At 45.9% G+C, this 22,761-nt stretch overlaps 2 long non-coding RNA genes across 6 annotated transcripts in view; one reads left to right on the top strand and one right to left on the bottom strand.

Moving 5' to 3' along the window:
* Nucleotides 1–22,761, bottom strand: part of LOC110310163 — a 212,578-nt gene that overhangs the window by 68,961 nt on the left and 120,856 nt on the right. For all 4 annotated transcript variants that reach the window (XR_003834958.1, XR_003834956.1, XR_002379818.2 and 1 more), the window contains one exon: nt 4,447–4,528. This is a non-coding gene — a long non-coding RNA (uncharacterized LOC110310163). The remainder of the gene's footprint in view (nt 1–4,446; nt 4,529–22,761) is intronic.
* Nucleotides 17,235–22,754, top strand: LOC110310164. Of its 2 annotated transcripts, none has more exons than XR_002379819.2 (3): nt 17,235–17,322; nt 20,049–20,619; nt 20,698–22,753. It is a non-coding gene; the product is annotated as an uncharacterized LOC110310164 (long non-coding RNA). The 2 variants fall into 2 exon arrangements; XR_003834959.1 differs by adding an exon at nt 19,395–19,605 and having other exon boundaries at nt 17,238–17,322; nt 20,049–22,754.

The raw sequence follows: 22,761 nt of genomic DNA, 5'->3' as shown, positions 1-22,761 counted from the left end.
ATACACTGTGTCTCCCCAGTGTCTCAATTGATGGTTAGATACATTGTGTCTACTCAGTGTGTCAATTTGGCTGGGCCAAGAGCTACAAAGGGAACCAGTTAAGGACATTTCTAAGGAGGGTTGACAATGGTGTTTCCAGAGAAGGGAGGGAAAGTGAGTGTGGTAAGTAGTTTGCATCAAGATGGGTGAACATCATCCAGCCCACTGAGGATCAGAACTCAAGGATGCCTAGAAAGCTGAATAAGGAAGCAGGAGAAGTGAATTCAGTCTGTCTCTGCCTGGGCACTTGCGCTGAGACACTCTTTCATAATTCTATCTATGCACACAGCCAGCTTCTCTAGTCTCCAGGTATACGCAGCAGACCATCAGAACTTCACAACCTCCGTGATAACCTCTATCAATGCTTTATGAAAAATAAATCCTTCTCCATATAGACACAGCTATTGAGATACATGTCTATCTTTCATTGCACATTGGTTCTATCGTTCAAGAGAATCCTGACTAATATATCTAGCTTCCTCACCCTAACCCCCAAGACAAGGTTTTTCTGTGTGGCTGTAGCTGTCCTGAAACTCACTCTGTAGACCAGCCAGCCTGGCTGGTCTCAAACTCAAGAGATCCTCTTTCCTCTGCCTCCTAAATGCTGAGATTAAAGGCATGTGCCACCAACAACCTGAAATATTTTAATGATAGAGATAGTAGCGTATGTATAGCTAGAACCTCAACCTGCTATAGCACCTGACTTGACACAGAAGAGTTGAGGACAAGGAGGGAACTGGAGCATCCTGCCATCATTACAAAAGAAACAAATAGACAGAATAAGAGCTAAGGCTATGCTCTCAAGGGAAGTTACACAAATCCCAGACCCAGCTCTTTATAGTCAGATTCATATCCCACAAAAGTACTGTAGAAAGAATCCTGCTCATCTTCAGAAGAAATGAGCTGGTAGGAGGGGGGTAAGTGGAGGCAGAAAGGGGATGAGAAGACGTGAGGGAATAGGAAAGGAGGGGGAACCCTGCTGGAGAAGAAAGCAGGAGACAGGTAAGGGCAACATCATCAGACAGGTCCAGAAACAGAAGCCCGGTGTTCTCGTGTGAAAGCCACTACAACTAGCAGCCTGATTTCAGGCTATGCAATCGCCCCCAGATTCCAGCCATGGCCTTCTGAATTGCCTAGGCATGGGAACAACAGCTCTTCCTGAAGGACCGCAGGCGCCCTGCACAGTGGCATTCTGCGGTATCTCAGTAAATACTGAGCAGTAAAAAGTAAACACTTGTGCAATAAAAGAAAGCAGACGGGATGGAAAGAACTTTATGAACTGTGAAGTCCTAAGCAGATGGTAAGGCGTGCTTTGCTTCTTGAAGCAGGCAGGGTAGCCCTGGTTTGGAAGGGGCAGACTTCAGTGTCATCTTCGCTTTGAAAACCAAAGTCAGGATGCTGCCATTCAATTGACACTAGAGACCCTAAGTATGTCCTTAAGCCTGTGTTGATGCCAAAGGTTCAGGTTAGTGAGAGAATATCTAGAGCCATCTAGTAAATATGAATTAGCCTGGAAGAAAGGCTGAGGGCCAAGGGAAAAAAAAAAAAAAAGAGTGTCACTTCTGCAAGGCATATCAAAGCCTATGAATCCAGTAAGGACCCCTGTGAATTCCATAGCCAGGCCTTTCTTGATTTAGTTATAGCTGGGATGCACGTTTCTCTGTGTGTCCAGCTGCTAGAGTCATACTCACAAATGCTCTTGTCTTTAGCTGCTGCTCCCACCTCTACGGAACCCATCACAATGGTCATCAGCAAAGAAAGCATGTGACCAGGTATCGTCAGAGACAGACGTCATCAGAAAAGACACAATTAGGCACATTTTTTCCCCCTAGATGTACAAATCCCTCCTCTTCATTTGCTTTCATGATTTGACATTCATTGAACTCCGCCTTTAGCACTAAAAATACACTCTAGGTCAAAGGCACTGCACCAAAACCTCGGTATGAAACCACAAGAAACCGTAATAGACAAATGGGCCAATATTGGAGGAGGTTTGAAAAGACGTTGCTGTCACAGGGAGAGTACAATGAGCCACAGTTTCACTGCTGTGAAAACTGACAACCGGAAACAACCTTTCAACCTGCACCTTGTGGCTAATGAGTAGTGCTGGCTTGTGTCTATAGGCAGGAGCAGAAGCCCACAGATGCCTTATCATTAAAGCCAATGGAGGCCAGTAAGGGCACAGTCGGGCAAAGAACTAAGAATAACAGACATGGAAAGAGACGCTAGGGACGAACCCAAAAGGGCAAGGGGGAGAGTCAACACATAGATGCCATCGGTATCTTTGGTCTACTTTCTATATAACACCCGTAGCTCTGATAGCTTATTAATAAAAGGGATTCATTTTAGCTCATGGTTCTAGACACTAGGAAGGACAAGACCAGGTAACTTTATCTAGTAAGCTTCTGGGGAGTATCTTAGGGCAGGAAGGGAAATGAGTTTATCTGTAAGAAAAAGATGGGGCGAATCAAGAGGCATCAAAGTTAACCCACTGTATTTTAAAGGGGCCGGATAGCTATTCATGAAAGCTTCTCATGACACTAGGGAAGTCGAGCTGTCTCTCATACTGTATATCACAGACTTGATATTCCAACTCCTGAACTTTTAAGGAATGTACATGCTCATCGAAAGCTCCAACCAGAATGGGATGAATTCCTCCTGTTGAATGTCCAAAGTGGTTCCTGGATAAGCAAGAACAATATTGAGAAGGACAGGAGACAGACAGGCCTGAGATCAGAAAGAGTCACAAAGAATAAGCCTCCCCCCCGTTTCCAGCTATTTCACCCTGCCGGGTTTGGTCATCCTTGTGGCTGTCTATACCTAAGTGGGCAGTGGTTTATTTAGCAGGTGAGAAAGGAACGATCGAGTGGGGCACAAAAGGGTAGAAAAGGATAGCTGTCCTACTAGTAAAGGCAGGGGATGGGCAGACAGGCTCCTGGTATTGCAGCAGTATTTGTTTTTTTTTTTTTTTACACAAACACAACCGCATGGATAAGTGCTAATGTAGAGCTTATATAGAGCACACCTCTGCTCCAGGACTGTGAGCCTTAGAACCTCAGGAGCTGCTCTGGCTGCTGCGTGTAGCAACTGAATTCTAAAAAAAATTCCTTGCCTTTCAGCAACAGGAGAGGATTGGCCAGGCCTCTCCCGGTTCATAGAATGCAAGTCATGAGGCTCATAGCAACACAGGACAGCTCCTCCGCTCTCAGTTTCTCTGCCCTGATGGCTGCACACCCTCTGCCCTTCTCCCATCTGGGAACAAGTCAGCAGGGACTATGGACAAAAAAAGGCTAGTACAATGCTATGAATGTATGAATGTCTACCCCACCCCATGCCTGCTGCCATGAGAGTCATTCACCAGATCAAATTTCCACATCCATTGAGAGGACTGGCCCTGGACCGGGCATGGTACTCTGTAAGCAGTGGGGAAAGTAAGACTACTTTAACCCTGATAACACCTTCTGGTGATGGGGAGTGGCCAGAGGAGAGACAGAAGTTACACCCAACTACAGAAGCCACAGTGTGACAGTCCATTCCAGCTGCGGTACAGTTCAGGGAGCAGTCAGTTCTGCTCAAGATTGGAGATTCACAAACTATTTCCCCAAGGGACTTGCTGCTAAGGAAAAGGTGTAGCCAAGATCAGACCAAATCTTTTGAATAGCCTGCCATATAAAAGGCACCCTACAGGCTCCCATTGATCTATTGTAAGGCAGTAATCAAGAGAAAGCCCTGTTCAGCAGCAAATCAGATGGGCCACTCCTCTTGCTATCTCTGCTCTTTCATTCAATACCCACCGCACCAGAGGAGAAAGAAACCTAGCTCCACCAGGTCACACTCTAGGTTCAGCAAGACTCACTGGAGGAAAGACAGGTACAACAGGAAAGCCTAGGTTTGAAGAAAGACCTTGGGCTTCACTTCTTACCCCCACCAGGGGAGCCATGGTCTTAGCGTACTTCCATCATGTAATGGAGGGCGAGGAGAAAACACAGACTGTACTAGGCATAAAGGAACATCTCACAGTCCATGTGTCCCAAATGTGTTCTCACCTAATTATCACATTAGAGGACCCTTTCCGACCTTCTGCTCCTCTCCTAGGGCAGGCATCTCACAGCAAAGTAACACAACTGATTCTTCTGAGAGACTGGCTTCTCCAGGTTGGAGCAGAGAGAGCATGTTAGCATTACAGTCAAGCAAGTCGGGGGGGAAAATGCTGAGAAAGAAAGCCAAGATATAGATGACTAGGAAATCAGCTTCCTAAACACAAGAAGGCCTATTAAACACAAACACAAACACACACACACACTAAAACGTACCCCAAATCCTGCTACAAAGACTAAAGCTAAATTTTCATTCTCAAAGCTAAATTTTGTTTCCAAAAGGCTCGGAATGAAACCAGCCCTTACTTACCTCAATTTTCCAAATCCCCAAATATTCCACCTTTGATTTAGGAAAGGACCTCAAAATCCTTCTGGAACGCTTCAAGGGTATGCTAGAAAATGCAAGAAAAAGAGAGAGGCTTATTAGTATCAGTACAGAATGGCATGGGGAAGGGGATATTTTATTCATTTAAAAACTAAAAACAAACAGCTGGCAAAATGCCTCCCTCAGTGGTAAAGACACTTGTTGCCAAGCCAGACAACTTGAGTACAGTCACACAAACCACATGGTAGAAGGAAAGAGCTAACTCTAATGGATTAACTCTGACTTCCATGTCTATGCCTACAAGTATCAAAACAGAGATATATACACACACAAAATAGGTTGATTGATCAAATAAACAAAGTTTCTTTAAGAAAGAAAGAGGAGGGAGGGGAGGGAGGGGAGGGCAAGGGAGGAGAGAATAGAAATTCAGGGAAAATAGGCATTTATTGAACAATTCTCCTTTTTTCTCTTTTCCATTTTTATTTGAGCACATATGAGTGTGGGAACATATATGAGCACATATATGTGTGGAAGTCAGAAGACAGATTGCTGGAGTCAGTTCTCTCCTTCCACCATGTAAGTTCTGGGAATCAAACTCCGGTCATCAGGCTTAGCAATAGGTGTCTTTACCCACTAAGCAATTTTGTAGAACCCCCCCTTTAAAAAAAAAAATGTAATTGTTGTTGAGCAATTCTTATGTGCTAAGCTTCATGTTAGAACATTGTATTCCTGTTTTGATCTCTTTGTGTTCCTAAGTCACACAAACAACAAGGCCACAGCTGATAGTTGGTCTTACTGAGTGCCATGTCCCCACCCGTCACCAATCATGTTCTCTTCCTCACTGGTATTTCCATTGCAAGAATTCTAGGTGCTGAAGAATAAAAAAACCTATCTCCATTCTGATAACAACCTTGTGTTCCTGGCCTAGCCCATTATGTAAACACAGTGGAATGGTGTAGGCAACAGAAGCTGAATGGGATAAACTTAGCCTAAGTGTTAGCAAAGTTTACCACTCACTGCAGGCATGGTGAACTGTGCAGGAAACAGACACAGACACACACACACACACACACACACTCACACACCATAGTCTCTACGGAGACTCTAATCCTCAGTGATCATTGCAACAGCTTCAGGAGGTGGCTGGAAGAGGAGTAGTGTAAGGAATGAGGCATTCAAGTGTTAGGTCCCATGAGCCAAGGGAGGACTGTTTTAGCTGGGTGCAAAGTGCCAAGTAGGTCTTGGTGGACTCATACATGACTTCTCCTGCCATAACCGGGAGATTGATACTACAGCGTGGTACCTGGAGACAGCCACATTATACAATTCCATGTTCCCTTCCCTGTAGACCTTTTTCCTGCCCCCCTCCCCTGCAAACCACCCAGGGCATCGGCAGTCAGGACACTAATAAGATCAAGCTTAGTTGGCGCCGACTCAGCATAAAAGCCACTTGAACAGAGCTGGGAGCAGAGGGCACATGGCTCATAGTATATATTCCTCTTACTGAATTCCCCCTTGTAGTTCAGATACACCTTAGCCATAATTTCCTCATCTGGGGTCTGTTGTCATAGTTTTCTGAATGTGTTTGTACTAAAGCCCTGCAAGGCTGAGTGGATGTCCGCCTCGACACAGCCAGTGCCCAGAATTCAGTTCCCAGCAGATGCAGGTGAATTCCCCTCCCCAGAAAGTCCTGCTGACTAGTGGTGGACTCAGAAAGATGCCCTCCTGTCCCCAGCACCTCTGTACTCAGCAAGCAGCCACCCACACATCACTGCCATTTATACCAGGAAAGCACTTCTAGTCTGAGTGTCACACTGCAATCACTTTGTGACCCTAAAAGGCCAAGCACATAAGCACATAGCTTCCTGGATGTTGGTGAGCTCTTCTTATCAGACCCCTCAGAGGACAGCCCACCATTACCGATCTGCAAGTCCTTCTCTGGCGGCACCTCATCAAAAATTTCAGCTCTCTGAGTCTCTGTCTTCTTTTCAGCAGTATTCTGGGTAGAAAGTGGGTCTTAGCAGAGTTCAAAGCACTTAGACATGTCAGCTACTGCACGCTTTAGACTTCTTCATTGACTCCTAACAGGATTTAAAAACCCCAAAGGTCGGCCCCCTTCTTAGTGCATCACAATTACCCATGGAGGAGAGTACACAGGCTTAGTTTGCTCATCTGTGGAATGGGTAGGTGGCAGCAATATGCAATAGCAATACCAAATGAGACATTTGAAGGAAGCCATCCAACACTGAACAATAAATCAGTATGGCTGAGTTGTTGGTTTCTAAGTTGGCTCTCTATCTCCTTGGCAATAGGAGAAGGGCAAGGACACAGTAAAGACCACATACTAGCTCCTGCCAGAGGAAAAAAACACAAGGACCTCTTCCCAAGGCAGTCAAACTGCTGAGTGGTTTTAATTGATGTTTTTGACCATACAGAAGGAGTGATGTTCTATGAAAATTAGGAAATTAAAGATTCTAAGTTTCTTCCAAGAGCATGGGGGCAGGGGGGGTGTGTAGAATCCCGGGGGCTTAGTGCCTCAGGGTGCAGAGTAGAAAAGTCTCAATCTTACTGTCACACATAGAACTTGTAGAGTCACAGATTCCTACCCTCCCACAGAGATGAGCTAGGGATAAGAGACATGTGCACACAGGGTGACAGGACTCATCTGTCCACTTTGAGGGGATCTGTTCAGAAGTCCCTCAGGCAACCCAGCAGAAGGAAGAGGGTAGGGAGGGGGTCAGCCTGCTGCAGATGCTGCTGCTCAGGTTCCCTTGTCATATCACTGCCAACACTCTCCCCAAGAATAGGACAGTAGTTTGCTCCCTGACATCTGACATGGCCAAGCAAACCATGGGTCTGCTAAAGGCCTTTAGACATGGCAAAATGTCAACTGCTGGGACCCAAAGTTTATGTCATACTTTCTGTGACTAGGCAGAACAAAGGACTCAGTATCTGTGTGACAGGCAGATCCAGGCCACCCAAGATCCTTAAGAATGGAGAGACAAGAGGGCTGATTGGATGCCCACTCCTTAGCCCTTTGGCTCTGGGATCTGCAGCAGAATTCCAAGTATGCTCAGGTCCCTCATCCTCTTCTCCACATCATAAGGCCAAAGGTGGGCCATGTAATCTTCTTTGCAGCAAACAGGGTGGGGGTGGAGGGGTGGGAGGGGTGGAGGGAGCGCATATACAATGGCTAAGGAACTTCAACAAAGATAAGCAGTCCCTGGGTAAGGCAGGGGGTCCATCATTAAAGGATGGAGATGGAGACACAATCCATCACAACAGAGGCTCACCAGTTCTGTTCTCAGTAATTTAGCTTCCTCATCTGGGGCAGCTGGTTGTTTACTCGGACCGTGAGGCCAAATGGCCGCACAGATGTTGCCATGATCAGTCAGCCATGGGTAGCAGATCTTACACACTTAGCAGGAAATAATGAGCCAGCTAGAAAATAAGTGACCATGGATGGATTCCTCAGGAATCCATCCAAACACCATCTGACCACTGCAAACAGATCGGGCCAGTAGACTGGGGCACCTGTAGCAGCTGAGAAAAGCCAAATACCTGGTTGTTCAACCAAGACGTTTCTGAGCACAAGTGTGATGTCAAAGGGTATTTGCTCTCCCCAAAGAAGGCCCTGAAAAAGATCGAATACAGATACAGCTGGATGATTCCAGGAGGGTTGGCCCAACCTGGCTCCTACCCTTGTTGAATTCTATGAAATCCATCAAGGCTAAGCATGAAAGCATCAGGGACAATCTCAGGACACTGGCTGCCAGGGGTCAAAATGAGAGCCCCAGGAAGTAGCAAGTATCTCTTCGGTTCTCTGGCCCTGACTTGTATTCAAAGATAGAGAGCAGCAGCCATTACCTTCTTGGAGGCTGAGGAAGCCAACACAATACAGCCCCAGCTCACAGTAGGGGCTTGGTAAGCATTTTGTTATTCTCAGTGTCTAACTGCTGTCACTCCTTGATCCTCCTGCTTAGTAAGGAGCTTTCTTAGAGAACTGGGTCAATTCTTACCATGGTGAGTGTTTGCAATCCCAGTGCTTGGTAGTTACAAGCAAGGCTGTTCTCACTCTACTATCTCTTCCCACTGCACCCTCTTGGCCTTCCGACTTCTGCCATATTGTAAGGCAGATGCAGTTGCCCAACCATGGACTAACTTCCCAAAGCCCAGAAACACAAACCTAAACAAACATCTTTCCTTTATAAATTACTACGCCTCAAGTACTTGGAGGCTTAGACACTTACTGAAAAGGGGCTTGAAAAGAAATAGACCAAGATGTTTGCTTTGTTTTAAATACAAAAGCGGGAAAAAACAAAAACAAATAAACAAATAAACAAAAACCAATAACAACAACAAAACACCAAAGAAATGAACACATTACTGTATGAGCCAGCACTGAGCACGAAGCAGTGATCATTCCCACGCAGCATCATGTTTCTTCCCTGGCACACAGCCGTCACTCATTCCTTGCACATATTCCTGCTTTCAGAAGATAGATGGGCTAAATCTTACAGAGCTGTCCAACCTTTTGCCATTGCGATATGATAGTGTCATCTACGAAAGTAGTGAACTGCATTAACAGCTATCGTGAGACTCAAGTGGCCTATTGGCCACAGGTTCGACACACCTGGTTCCAAATGGCTAAACTAGTATCCTGGGTAACACCTAAGGGTGTCAAAGATTTGATCACTAATTGGTGAGGTCATATACCCTTGACTCCCCAGCACAGCTTAAAAAAAAAAGCCATCAAGGAAAGTCAACCTCAAGAAATTCAACTCAGGCAGTGTGTAAGGCCTTTCCTCTGCACAGCAGTGACCTAAAGAGAATGGCAGGGACTGTTATCAGTCCCAGTTAGGGCTTAAGAAGCCAAGGCTCAGAAGAGCCATGAACAGAACATTGGGGTTCCACAGAGGAGAAGCTGGGAGGGGTAGGGGAAGGTATAGCTTCTACAAACTGGGAACTGGAAGACAGGATGCTCTCAGGTCAGTGAGGACCACTATGATTCTATGGAGAAAGGCTATTTGGTCCAAGAACTCTGGTTTCTAAGTCAAGCTCCCTGAGCAGTAGGCATGCATGGGTCAGGGTAACATCATGTGCGAAGGATGGAGCAGATAACAGGTGTAAACATGATCACTGGTGAAACTGAGGATTCGGTGAAGTGTGGGAGGAAGAAGGGTCCTAGAAGGTTGATGGTGCCGGAAGATTTCCCCGAACCATGAGAAGCCCGTCATCTCACTGCTGTCCACCTCAAACTTTCCTTTTCATACCTACACTTGCATTCACCTTTCTTTTATAAGAACCTTCCTACCATAGGGTTGTTAAGTGATGAAGTCACCACCCAAAGTAGTTTCATTTCTCCAACCTCAAAACCCTCCTTTCCTGCCGCACACTCACAGCTTGTCACCCAGAACATCAAAGCCATTGCTTTCCGGAAAGCTTCTCTGATCACCTGGGTGACTTGTGGAGATAAAAACAAACTAGAGATCATCTACTTCCTGCTATGTCTCGGTCAAGGCAAGAGCTGGAAAATGGGGCCAGAGTATACCAACAAACACTTCCCAAAGAGTTGTAAGGTCCCAACTCAAAAGCACTTCCTACCAAGGGCTCTTGCCAAGGTAGGCAGTCGTACCAAGCTATCTCTGTCTTTTTCAAATAGAAACTATAATGATCTCATGTTCACTCTGTAGAGTCTCTACTTACTGAACTGTAATGACAGCTCATTTGCATACAGGAAAAGTAAGTCAAGAAGTTACACACACCCTGGGCTGTAGTTTTTGGTGACTCACAGAAGAAAGTGTATAGATTATTTCCATTCGGCTCCATCCTTCAATTACTTAAGTGATGGAAAGTCACAGAGCCAATGGGACCCCTGGGGAAGTTCCAAGCTACTGGGAATTCAAACAGTTAATGTAAGTTTAGCAGGGAGTTTCCCGTGGTGCACAGGTGCATCAGGTGGGCCGTGATGGAGAGTCCCACCCCTGAGACACCTCGCACCTCATCTCAAGAAATGATCTTCTAGAAACACAAGGAAACACCGAGTCCCAGAGCCCATGATCCAGGAAGTTACATCTCCGGGTTGACTCTTCCAGGAAGCCAGTACTGAACCTACCTCATATTATAAACTTCCTATTTGTAGCCATGGTGCACGATGCTTATAAGGAGCTCAGTAGATCATTGTCCAAATAGTAAGCACTTGCTGAATGAATTACAGTTTCCATAGCGCTTGGGTGAAAACATTTCCCTAAATACTGATTGCTTATTTTGTGCTAGGTACCATGCATCTATCATTAAACAGTTGCTTAGTACAACCAACTGACACTCCGCTGTCAGCTTCTTTGGAGACAACTTTAGCTGAACAGGATCAAACTCAAGTATCCTTCCAGACAATGGTACATTGTCACTGATCAACCGTCATGCCACCACAATTCAGGACAGTTCTCAAAGAGCATTCTAGTGTGGTCTATGCAGAGCTCTCTCTGGGGCTATGCTATGCTCAGACACCTTCACAGCTCGGTGGCTCCTTCCAATCCTGATTCCTTCCATGCATTTCACAATTGTTGATCCCAATGTACTCCAGAGAATGCATCCTGCTTATTAACCTATACACTGATACTTGCCTCAGAGAAAAATTCAGCTTGTAAAATGCAGGATCTCTTGACCCATCTGTGGTGGCCCAGGCCTGTAACACCAGCATTCAGGCAGCTCAGATATGAGGATTAGTAATTCAGGCTAGATCTAACCTGGGTTAGATGGCAAGTTATAGGCCAACAAGGGTAGTTTTTTGGTTTGTTTTGTTTGTTTTTTACTTCGTTTATTTGGGTTTTTGTTTTGTTTTGTTTTTAATGATGGATTCTCAAGGCTCTGTGTTACCACATAAAAGCTCTAGTAAGGCAGGTAACATCCCTATAAATGAGGAAACAGCGCATCGACAAGAGTGCGGGATTCAAGGCTCACAACTATGATCAATGAGCAGGAGCTATAAAAAAGGTTCAGATCTTCATGTTTGGTGCAGTGTGTGCCTGAGTCCTAGGCCATTAGAGTCATACATGGTCTATCTTTGTTCCCCCAGCACACTATTCATGAAATAGCATAAGCAAAACGTTCCTCGTGTGATTAGATGAACATTGGATGGACAGAAGAATTCAATGTAATCATATATTTGTTGAACAAGAAAGTCAGCTGAACCTGCTATATAGCATAAATGACCAGTCATGGTGATTTGACACTCAGTGCGCAAAGCTTGGTAGACCTTTGGTTGTATAATGTGTAGGATTTAATGGCAAAGATAACAACTAAAGGACTTATGAAAAACTTCCTGGAGGAGGCATGTGTGATTTACATGATTTGAAAGAAGGAGCAAGGAAGATGTACAAGGACATTGGGTTAATAAACCAGGCCTTTATTTTGCTATCCAATGAACAGAACACATGCTTCACATGACAATCCAAAAACGCAAAGTGTGGAAGAATTCCACAGCCATAGCCTTCATTACTAGATCGGTGAACCATGATGTTCCTGCAGTCCCTGTGGAGAGTTCACAGAAGGCCATCAACACATCACTATGGTTTAAATACTCATTCCTACAGTGATGAGAAACTCTCAAGCTCCTGGAATGAAGGAGATGACAGCTGGCAACCCAAGCTTCAGAACTGATGTAAGATTTCCCAAATTAGCCACCCCTTGAGCAGTCCACAGTTGCTTTGGGTGCCTTGGCTTCCATGGTCGTGAAGTAGAAAGAGCCTTGGAGGCAACCAGGAGCTTCTTCATTCTGAGAAGATAGCTGTAGGAGAAGCAGAACCAGCCTTGGAAAAAATCCAGACCCTAGCTTCGGTCTCCCCGCTGAAAAGGTACGGACACTTGGAGGACCTCCTTTAGTTAAGATCCTAGAGTCCAACTGACCTCCTTTCTGAGAGTAATACTTGAGAAACATGGGCTATCGAGAAAGGGAAATGAGAAGAACTTGGGGCTTGTGCAGACAAAGGTCGGTGAGGACAGTGAGAGAGGGTGATGTTTGCTTGAGGCAATTAGAAAACAGGTGATACAGGGAGCTAAACGAGAAGGGTATTCCAGAATCTATTGCTGCCTTTAGCTTATTATTATAGCATATCCCTGAGCTGGGAGCACCTCAGTAACCAAATGCCAGGGCCAGAGGTGGCAGGCAGGGGGGACAGTTCAAAGAACCAAAGTCCAGGGCAGACCTTGATGTCAGTATCAGGTAGCAGGCAACACATATCGCAGGGAGGCAGTATAGCTCAGAATTTAGGCAGAGTTCTCAATACTTCCTTCCTGTGTGGCATCAGGCACACAGAGTGAAGTTTACCTCTTTGAGATTGTGGTCTTTCAGGGACATGGGGCACAGACTCAAGCACCTTAAGTGACTCAATGAAAACTAAACATAGAACAATCTGTGTGGACCGCCTTCAACATAATGCAGTAAGTGGATGCTAGGGTCCTTAAGATCCCAGGTTACAGGTCTCTCCTGATATACTTTCCAATTGTATGCCACAAATCCCTAGGGTTCCACACATCCTCAGAAAGTCTTTTCTGGAGATTCCAGAGTGATGAAGCTACTACAGAGACGTAGCGCACTGTAAGCAACACATCTTTCATTTAGCCAGTTAGTCACATGGATAAAGCCTAAGTTTATGTCAGAGGGTTGAGGGCTTTATGAAAGCACGAAATGGTTATCCTCCACTTTACTAATGACTCAAGAAAACCAGGATGTCACCAACACTCAACAGGAAAAAGGGGAGCAAGCTGGAGCCACAGGTCAACCTACATAGAGCAAGACCTAAGCCCCAGAAAAAGACTCACGCTCCAGGCAATCAAGATTTCAAAAGCCAAAAGAAGTCCTTAACTCTTCATCCTTTAAGTCAGCTGAACAGAGCAAAGAGGATGTCAAGTGGGAGGTCTAATCCATAGCAGAGAGAGAGTGAATACTGCATAATACTTCCTTAAGAACAGAATCTCCTAAACTCCCATGCCAGGACTGTGCTGTGCTGAAGGAGGAATCCAGCCCAGGGTTCCTATGAGGTTAACAAGTCCTGAGGTGGAGAAGGAGGCATTGAGCAACACAGACAAGAACTTACTGGCAGGGTTTGTTTCGTTTTTTGTTTTTTGTTTTTTGCTTTCCAATGATCCTTGTGAGTTTTCGCTTATGCCCCACAGAGAGCCTCCTCTAAGTAATTTCATGACACCCCAGTACACATATCCACACATAGGGGTGAGGAGGGAAACACTGACAAAGGAAAGAGAGAAACAAACATACAAATGAGTTCTTAAATATGAAAATGATCTCAAGTGACCCCGGGTCAACTATCAACCTATGAGTCAGTCCAGGACAGGGTGGAAGCCGACCATGCATCTCATCAAAGAAGATATCAATCCCAAAGAAGTCACTCGCTGGACTCATCCAGCCTCCAGTTTGGGGTTCACCATGTAATCACTGTTTTGGGGTTTTTTTATTTTATTTTTTTAAATAAAAGCTATTTTATTGCCAATGGCAGAGTAAAATGAGGTTGAAGATGTTTGTGTAAGACAGGTTTGAGTGTGCAACAACAGATGTGGTCATGTGTTTACAGGCAGACCTATCTATACAGCAATCCCTCAGTCCCTCTTGATTTTCATACGTCTTTTCCATCACAATTAGGAAAAAAAAAAGCAGCATTTCACATATGGGCTCAATGTTCAAGTTTCTTCACTTATACTGCACTGCCATTGGCTCATCTTGAAGGAATCCGCATGGAATATAATATATATCTCACATGGGAAGTATACACCGTGGTAGAGAGGTAGGGGCAGAAGGATCAGAAGCCTTGAGTACAGCTAATGCCAACTTGGTCAACATGAAACCTTGCGTCAGACAATGCGAAACGAATGCATCGCTCTAAAGCCCAGGAGGAATCTAAGCAGGAGCACTATAAGGAAGTCAGAGACAGGACTCGGGGACCAAAGGGCTGGGAGCGACAGCCCCAGAGAGAAACTGCAAACCTCAGCTGAAGTTCCTGTTCTGCTCACATACACCCAGGTGACTGTGGGCACGGCTACGCAGCCAGGCAAACTCCTCTCTTCCTTTGGGACAGCAAAGGTCTAGAAATTCTCTGCTGGACTCTTCCAGCTACTGTAGGCCTTCCTTGTGCAAAAGGGGCTCCAGCTAGAGAGTTGAAGGAGCTCCAGGATGCTTTGGGGCAGAGAGCGGAGACAAGTTGCTGAAGAAGCCTCAAGGCCACAGGATGCTGTGGGTTAGGCAGGGAGAAGAAAATCAAAGAAAGCTGTCTAGAAAGGTAAACAACTGCTCATACTTAAAACAAACCTTAACAGGAACACATGACTCTCTCTCTCTCTCTCTCTCTCTCTCTCTCTCTCTCTCTCTCTCTCTCTCTCTCTCTCTCTCCCTCCCTCCCTCCCACAAAGTAAGAAACCCAAAAATAGTTGAGGAGGTGTATCTGAAAGATTTTTCTTCAGAAAATCCTGTCTTGCTCATCAAGCAAAGCTGGGGCAGGACAGAAGAAGAGAAAACAAGTGTTAAGTTCAAAGTCACAAAGCCAACAAAGCCAAGGGGCCAATTTGGTGGCTTCATAGGTTAAGAATAAGTTGTTTCAGTCCTGGCCTTCAAGCTCTGAAGCAAGTCCAAAAAAAAAAAAAAAAAAACATCATTTTTACACAAAGGCTCAATGTTGAAGTTCACACACTTGAAGTCAGGCCAACTCTACCCCTGGGTCATCTTGAAGGGATTCACATGGAAAAGAATTAAGTAGCTTCTAGAATCAGCAGGTGTTGGTGTAGGTGTCGGTCAGCATTCTCAAAGAGAGTTGGTAAACAAACAGATGGGGGGGGGGTAGATCCTCCCTAGAATAAATATACGTGAATTAAAAGGAGATTATTTTGTACCTATTAAATAACATGTGTTTAAAAATACTAACCGAGATTGGTGGGTGGTAAAGCTGGCATGTCCTCCTGTTAACAGAGGCAGTGTAAACAACCCTATTTAAAGTAATTTAGCAATATGGGTCAAGAGTTATTAAACTGTGGCCTTTGACTCAATAAGCCTTCTGCTGAGAATGTGTCCAAATGATTTCCAAGAAAACTTACATGCAGAGAGGTGCACAGCCGCACCCCCTCACACACACAACCCCAGGTGTAAGAGCAAACTGGAGTCCCTTGTATGCCGACTGGTTTTAAATATAATCAGCTTCACTGACCATGACACACTGATAGGAATGAGCACTGTACGGTGCTTTAATATAAATAATGAAAGTTTAAGATATAAACGTGATTGAATGAAAAAGAGATGACAAATAATTCTCTACCTCCATGCCTATATAAGATAATTAAGCATGGATGAAACCCTAATGCCCTAAAAAACGACTCAGGATATGGGCAATGGACAAACTCAGAAAGCATCAAAGGGCAAGTCAAAGAAAGCAACCTTGCTGGGCATGGAGGTACACAATCAGAACCTCCATTCCAGGAAGGCATGGAAGCGAGTCTTAGGGGTTCCCTGGCCAACTCATCTAACATAATTAGTGAGCTCCAGACCAAAGAGAGAAGCTGTTTCAAAGAAAGTGATGGCATTCCCGAAGACGATACTCTTAAGTTATCCTTTAGCCTCTATACAGATACAGGAACATGGTCTCTAGTGAGAAAAAGCAGATGTGGGTGGATGCGGGTGCAGTCAGGGTCATGTCAGCTTAGTGAGCCCTGCAGTAAGTATACAGGTGGATCCAACAGTCTCTGATAGCCTCAGCTCTGAGACATCGGAGCCTCTCCTTCCTACAGTGATCAGATAAGAGTAGAAAAAAGCCCAGATCTGCATATGAACAGATGCTAACTGATTCCCACAAATGTTCATGCAAAACCTCGCAGGGAGGTCTAGAAGCGATTTCAAAACTCAGCAACCTGAATTAAGCCTTTTTCTGAAAGGTAACTGAGACCAGCCTCTGCAGTGGGGTGCTTAAGAGCACGGATAAGTTTAGGTTCCTGCAAATGGGGGTCCAAGTGGGATTCCAGCCCATCATAGAATCCCGACAGACTGCTGTCTGCATAAAATACAGGCAGAGACAATCAAACCAGAGTTGAGCACTTAACCTAAATCTAGTCCTAATGCCTAGCCAACCAATTCTGTGCCTCTGGCCACATTCAATTTAGCTCAGAAACCTGCACTGTCTTTACATCCATAAATGGGGACCTTCTGGTATCTTTTCTCCTAATCAGGCTGATTCACCCCCCCCCCCCCAGATTTTACAGACCATGTACATATAATGTATAGCAAGGGCATATACAGGCAAGAGTTTCACCTTGTGGCTTCCAGGGGCCCCCGGCGTCTAGTCCTTCCCTGTATAAGGGTATCTGTTTATCAGGTCTGTATCCTGGTATAGGTATATTTCAAAGCTGATTATTTTGGGCTGAGAAGATCTAACTCATAAAAAATAAAAGTGATTTCTCTCCAAAACTCCAGGGCCAAGAGTACAGGAGGCAGGAGTCCTTCTTAATTTGTTTAGGCCATGGTTCAATAGCTGCTTTTGGAACGAGCCAGGGCTCTGTGGGTAACTGGCAAATGGCAAGAGGTTCCCTGACTACTCCCTTGCTGTTCAGTCCAGTGACTTTCTCTGAAATGGGAAAGCAGGCCAGAGGAGGTGACTTACCCACAGGGGGCAAACGGAGCACCTAACCAATGCTGGGGGGTGACAAGAATGGAATTTGCCCCCTGCCTGCTTCAGCGTGCAGCTTCCAGGTCCTGTTGGGGCCACTGCAGCGCTGAGGTGCTGGTAACAATCCACAGGAGACACCCTGCTTCTCCCTGTTCCGTGGAAGAAGACAAGCACGCCGAGGCTGGCTTTCTCAAGAGCATACCAGGTGAGGAAAGGCTTGCTATTCCATCTTCAACACTCTCACCTGCTGGGAATTTCCTTTGGCAAGACTATCAAAGGACTGCTTCTCCTTTTACTCTTTGTCTCTCAGGAGTCCCCGGCAAATGCCCCTGAGCCTGTAACAGCCTGTCTTCTCACCACCCTGGCAATGGGTCAAGAATGTTTCCTGCATGTGACCCATTGTCATGCCTGTATCTCTCATGGTTCTGTCAGGACTAGACTTAACCCCCACTTTCCAAATGAGGAAATCAAAGCCAAGAGAGTCAGGCTCCTTGTCCAAGGTCACCCAGCAGGCTGCCATGGGTTCTAGAAGCTGGACTCTAGCATTCAACCCTGAAGGGCCACGGCTATCTCCTTTTCTAGAGTCTTCCTTCCGGTCATAAAGTATTACTGGGATCCCGCTTTAATCCCAGAGGTAATGGCTAGCATCAATTGCTTGTGTAACAGAATCTAGCCTCTCCCCGAGACAAATTTCCAGAAGATCTGTGTGAGAGAGTTTCTAGACTGGGTTAAGTTAAGTAACTTAAGTAGTTTAAGGTTAAGAAAGAAGACTCACTCTAAGGATGAACAGAACCATGCCATTGGTCAGGATCCTGAACTAAAGGAAACTGATAAAGCAAATAGAAGGCCAGTATAGACACCGCTCTCTGAATTGCAAATACAATGTGATCAGCTACTTCATGCTCCTGCCTCCGTGCATTCCCCACCATGGAGAACCAAACTGTAAGCCAAAAATAAACCCTCCCTTGGCTTTTGTTGGGTATATTGTCACAGTAATAATAATAGTAATAAAAATAAAATTAACTTACATACCAGGCCAGGCAGGGGCTAGGGATACTCCATGAGAAGATGGGAAGAGACATGTCCCATGCTCTCTATGATCACCAATGCAAACTGTTACCCAGCAATCCCCAAGTGATGGGTGTCCTTTGCAAAAGCCTCTCCTAGCAGCGTGGGCCTGGGCTGTTGCCTACTGGCAGAGGTATGCAGGATAAGCTTAGCCTATGAGGTCAGGGAGAGCCGCTGTGAATGCCAGCTGCTCGCTCACCTGCTGCTGGCCCTGCTCGCACTGGCATGCTCTGAGATGCAAGGAAATACTAACTGAGAAATGGCCTGCAGAAGGCTCCACATTCTGCAAAGAAGAGCTCAGCCCCAGTACCAGAAGAGCAGCTTACAGCAGGGGCTGGCCAGTTTTTTTTTCCTTTAAGGGACAGAAACCTTTCTGACTCTGTAGGGCACAAGCTCTCTGCCATGACTGGACTCTGCCCCTAAAGCAACAAATCAGCACAGACAAAATAGAGGAGGATGGGTATGGTTGGAGTCTAATAAAACTTTATTTATAAATCAGGAGGCCTGCTTGTATGCTGGCCACTGTGCTGTGGTGGGTAAGAGGTGACAAGAGGGGTCATATCAAAAACCACCTAAGAACCTGCTTTTGGCCCTTCTAGATAGAATATTAGTACCTCAAGGTACACATCACATTCCATTTTTATTTTTGGCTGGAGAGGCAGACTTTTCCAGTCTACTTTTCAATAAGGCGGCTTCAGGCTTTGGGGCACTTGGGAACTACCAGGAGTTCATCTCCCGTCTTCATAGATGAAGCTGGCATTCAAAGCAATTATAGAGGATTGAAATCCTCTGTTTCCATCTTCAGAGTAGAGGCACTGCCACTATATCATCCCTAACCCAGGATGGCCCTCCATCTAAGCTTGGGATTACGGCATAAGCTCCTCCCAGGGTGCCCATGAAAGTTTCTGAGCCTCGTGGCAGCTGCTTCAACAGAAGCACACTTTGTGGTTCTGCAGGAATGTATGCAGTGAAGCACACACCCACCTCTGGGTTAATCTAACACCTTTGTGCCCCATATTGGGACTGAGGTCAGGATCTGGGGAACTCCATGGTCTGGATTCTAATGTTTAAAGGCCTAATTCCAAGATCTGAACTTCTCCAGCCCCCTTTACAAGACCATTGGTAGCTAAACTTTTGTTGCCAGTCCACAGCCTGGATTGTGGATGGATTTCCTTCTGTGAAAAGGCCTGGGTCTGGCTTTTTATTCAGGAGAAAGCCCTTCACTGTCTCTGCATTCGTCTGTACATCCGTCAGCAGCAGGAGAACAATCCTTCTGTAAGAACATCTAGCCTGCAACCAATCCAGCATGCATGCCCTACCAAGTCTCCAAGAACAAGCACAGCATAGCTTAAAGATTCCCATGCCTCTCACCCTCCAAGGAGCCTGCTGGGGACTTCATTTCTGCATCAGGGACCAAGAGGTACACTTGAATTCTCAATGGCCACCTCAATCAGGGAGTGTCCCAGCCCCTAGGATAAAGGTAATGATGCCTGAAGATACTCTGTGGGAAAATTCTCTTGTATCAGGGGTTTCCAGTTCGCCAATGTCTGTCCCAGGCTAGATGGCCCCCCTTCCATACCAACCAAACCCCTGTACTTGTGTGTTTCTTCAGGGCTGGCAATCAAACCAGGGCTATGTGCTCTACCACTAAGCTATGCCTTTGAGTTCATCTCCACCACTGCCAGTTTCTCCCTTTTCAGTGATGTTTCCATAATGCAGAGACCTTGGGTGTGTAAAAAGCCATACTCATCCTCTACTTAAAAATCCATTGCACTCTCTACGCTCAGCCAGAATTTAAGTGGTCCTCTCAAAGTCTGTTTTTTGCTCACTTTTTCCTCCCTCCCTTCTACCTCTCTCTCTCAGCATAAGTCCAACTGCAAGCTCCTCTGTGTGCTGACCTGTTCTCCGCATCACACTCAGAACCTTGGCTGGAATGGCATGATTGCCCATCTAAGCTCTCTCCAGTCAGAAGACCCAGAATGTTCTCTGGGAAAGAGTGTGATAATTGGTTTCTGTTCTCCCTGAATGCAGCACAGTGCTTGCCTTTAGTATGTGTTCAATATCCACGATGTGTAACACCACATTCTGAAGTCTCCAGTGGCTGCAAACAAGAACAATGCTTATTGGGACTTTAAAAAAAAAAAAAAGTGACCTCTGCCTCAGTTTCTGCATCTGCAGAGTGAAGAAAGACTCCAGAAGTGGGCTGACAGGAAGGAAGTACCTCAAAGCCAGTCCTGCAGAGGCCCTCCTAGATAAGTGCTCTTTCTCTCTATCTCTGGCCTGCTGATCTGGCTATCTGGGGACATCCATCCAGAAGGCTCCCTGGTGACAAGCTTTGCCCGCAAAGATCCTATCTCCCACCAACGGAACTTCAAAGGCATCTTTATCGTCAGGACCCACCTCAGGAAGGTGGATTCCTAAGAAACTTCTCCTGGTAAGCCTTTTATTCTGGGCCGACCAGGCACACCCGCCTGGCCTTATCTGTAGTGTCCCTAAACTGTTGTCTTTCCAGGAAGGGTGTCTCCTATCTACAGCCCTCCAGGAGGCAGAAGACCAGAAAGACCACAGAAGCCTGGCCTCCAAGGCTGGAGTCTCGGCTACCTACCACTCTTCAGCTGATGCCTTGAGACAAATAAGGCCACCTTTTAGAGAATGTGGCTCCTGCAACTTCATAAACTCCAGTAATTAGGGCTGGGATGGAAATGAGGGTGGCCTGCAGAATGTCTGCTTAAAATGGTTCCTTGTAGCAAAATAGTAGGGTGGTAAAGCTGGGGAGAAAGTTTTCCAGGAAGTTGTTCTGCAAAAGGTGAAACTGCTGGATACAAGAGACCTTTCATGCTGGTTGGGGAGGATGGGAGCCATCAAAAGTGAACAAGAGGAGGTAAGCAGGAGGCCCACTGCGGCAAAAGATCCATTCCTCGCCTGGGAATAAGCTCAGTAGGGGTCTTCTCTGGGAGCTGAGCAGGGTGCTGCCAAGCTTGACAAGATAACCTAAGTGCTGACAAAGGTCCTTGCCTTCCTACCATTACCGGACAAGTGTGTGGAAGAGTACAAAGTGGAACTCCCTGCCTCCTTCCCTGAGGGCTCTGTAGTACCAAGGCTTTCTCTTAGAGCAAATCCCACATCTCTTCACAGCCATATGCCTAGAGTCTAGAGCAGGGCTTCAGGAGTGTCTTCATAAATCAACAGGATGAACACGCTTAGAGGGAAGCATTGGGGAAACAATTATCAGAATCACCAACCACTGTGGTTATGTGTGTCTCCTCCCTTCCCCTCCTTCTTCAGAGAGACACCAACACCTAGACACACTCACTTCACCACACTCCTACCAACCTTCAGTCTTAAAAACATATGTGGCAAGGACATGAGAATACTGGCCACATGCTAGATTCTGATCTTTGCCATGAAGACAAGTTTTTCATGAAGACAGCCTTGGATTATTCATTGATGCCCTCAATTGATAATGCCCTGTTTCCATAGTATCCAACTCACAGTGAGTTACAAGGATGGTACTCACCCAGTTCAGCTTGGCTCCATGGTACCCATGCCTACTAGCAGATTACTATTTCCACCAGGGAAACTGCAAACACTTAGCTATGAAGAACAAATGCCCAGCATCCCAAACATCCAAGTATACTTTGTACTTGGGGGTTCTAGGTTCATCCCGGCTCTGTGTCTTACTTTCCCAGGCGAATAAGCTTCAGGCTTGCCAGTGTACAACATAGTTTTTAACAACAGCTGCCTTCCCCCAAACCTGGATCAAGTCAAAGAGAAAGCAGGAAGCTTTCTAGAGTTAGCACAGAAGGTGCTAAATGATTATATTAACATGAATTACAGCTCCCATGACCCTCAGATCAGTCACATCCAAATACACCCATACAGTCCCCAGCCACCCTGGTTTCTATGAGCCCCACTCCTGTTTGAGACACTCTGCTTTGATCAGTCAGCTGAAATCTTGGTGCCAGGAAATTCAACACCAGGGTCAAGATCTAAGAATGCATCTGTCCTTAAGGTTGCACAAGCTGTGCCCTGCTCTGAAGTTTCAGCCTGAGGAACACGAAACAGTAGAGCACCTGGGAGTTAGGCCCCACACCCCACTTTCCTGAAAGCCTGTGGGGGGGCTGCCTGCATGAGTGCACCTGTGTGTGCAAACTTCTGGTCATGGCAGCACCTCAGCAAAGTCACTGCACACTCTTGCACACCAGGGAGAATAATAGGCTATGGACTCCTAGACACATCACTGGCCCAACTCTCAATCTAGTTACCTGTAGTTAACTAGACACAGGGTAGCCCCGATTTGTAGAAGACACACCTGAAACCCACGTGTGAGAAGGGGTTCATATCCCTATCGGTACCTGTTTGCTCTTCCCAGTGCTTAGGAACAGAATGTAAATTCTGCCAAGGTTTGCAAATAACTGTCATTTGACATCTCTGAATCTAAGAGACTGTCCTAACTTCTAAGGTAGAGTCTGGCAGTGGTTTAAAAAGTTCCTTGATCCTATCTGATGTCTACAGGGAAAAATAGTGATGGTGATTGTGGTGATAGGGGGGAGGAGGAAGAGGAGGAGGAGGAGGA

This window comes from Mus caroli, chromosome 15, assembly GCF_900094665.2.
Source record: "Mus caroli chromosome 15, CAROLI_EIJ_v1.1, whole genome shotgun sequence".
NCBI lineage: Eukaryota > Metazoa > Chordata > Mammalia > Rodentia > Muridae > Mus > Mus caroli.
The sequence above is the reverse complement of the archived record's forward strand: the minus strand, read 5'-3'. Positions and strand labels throughout refer to the sequence as shown.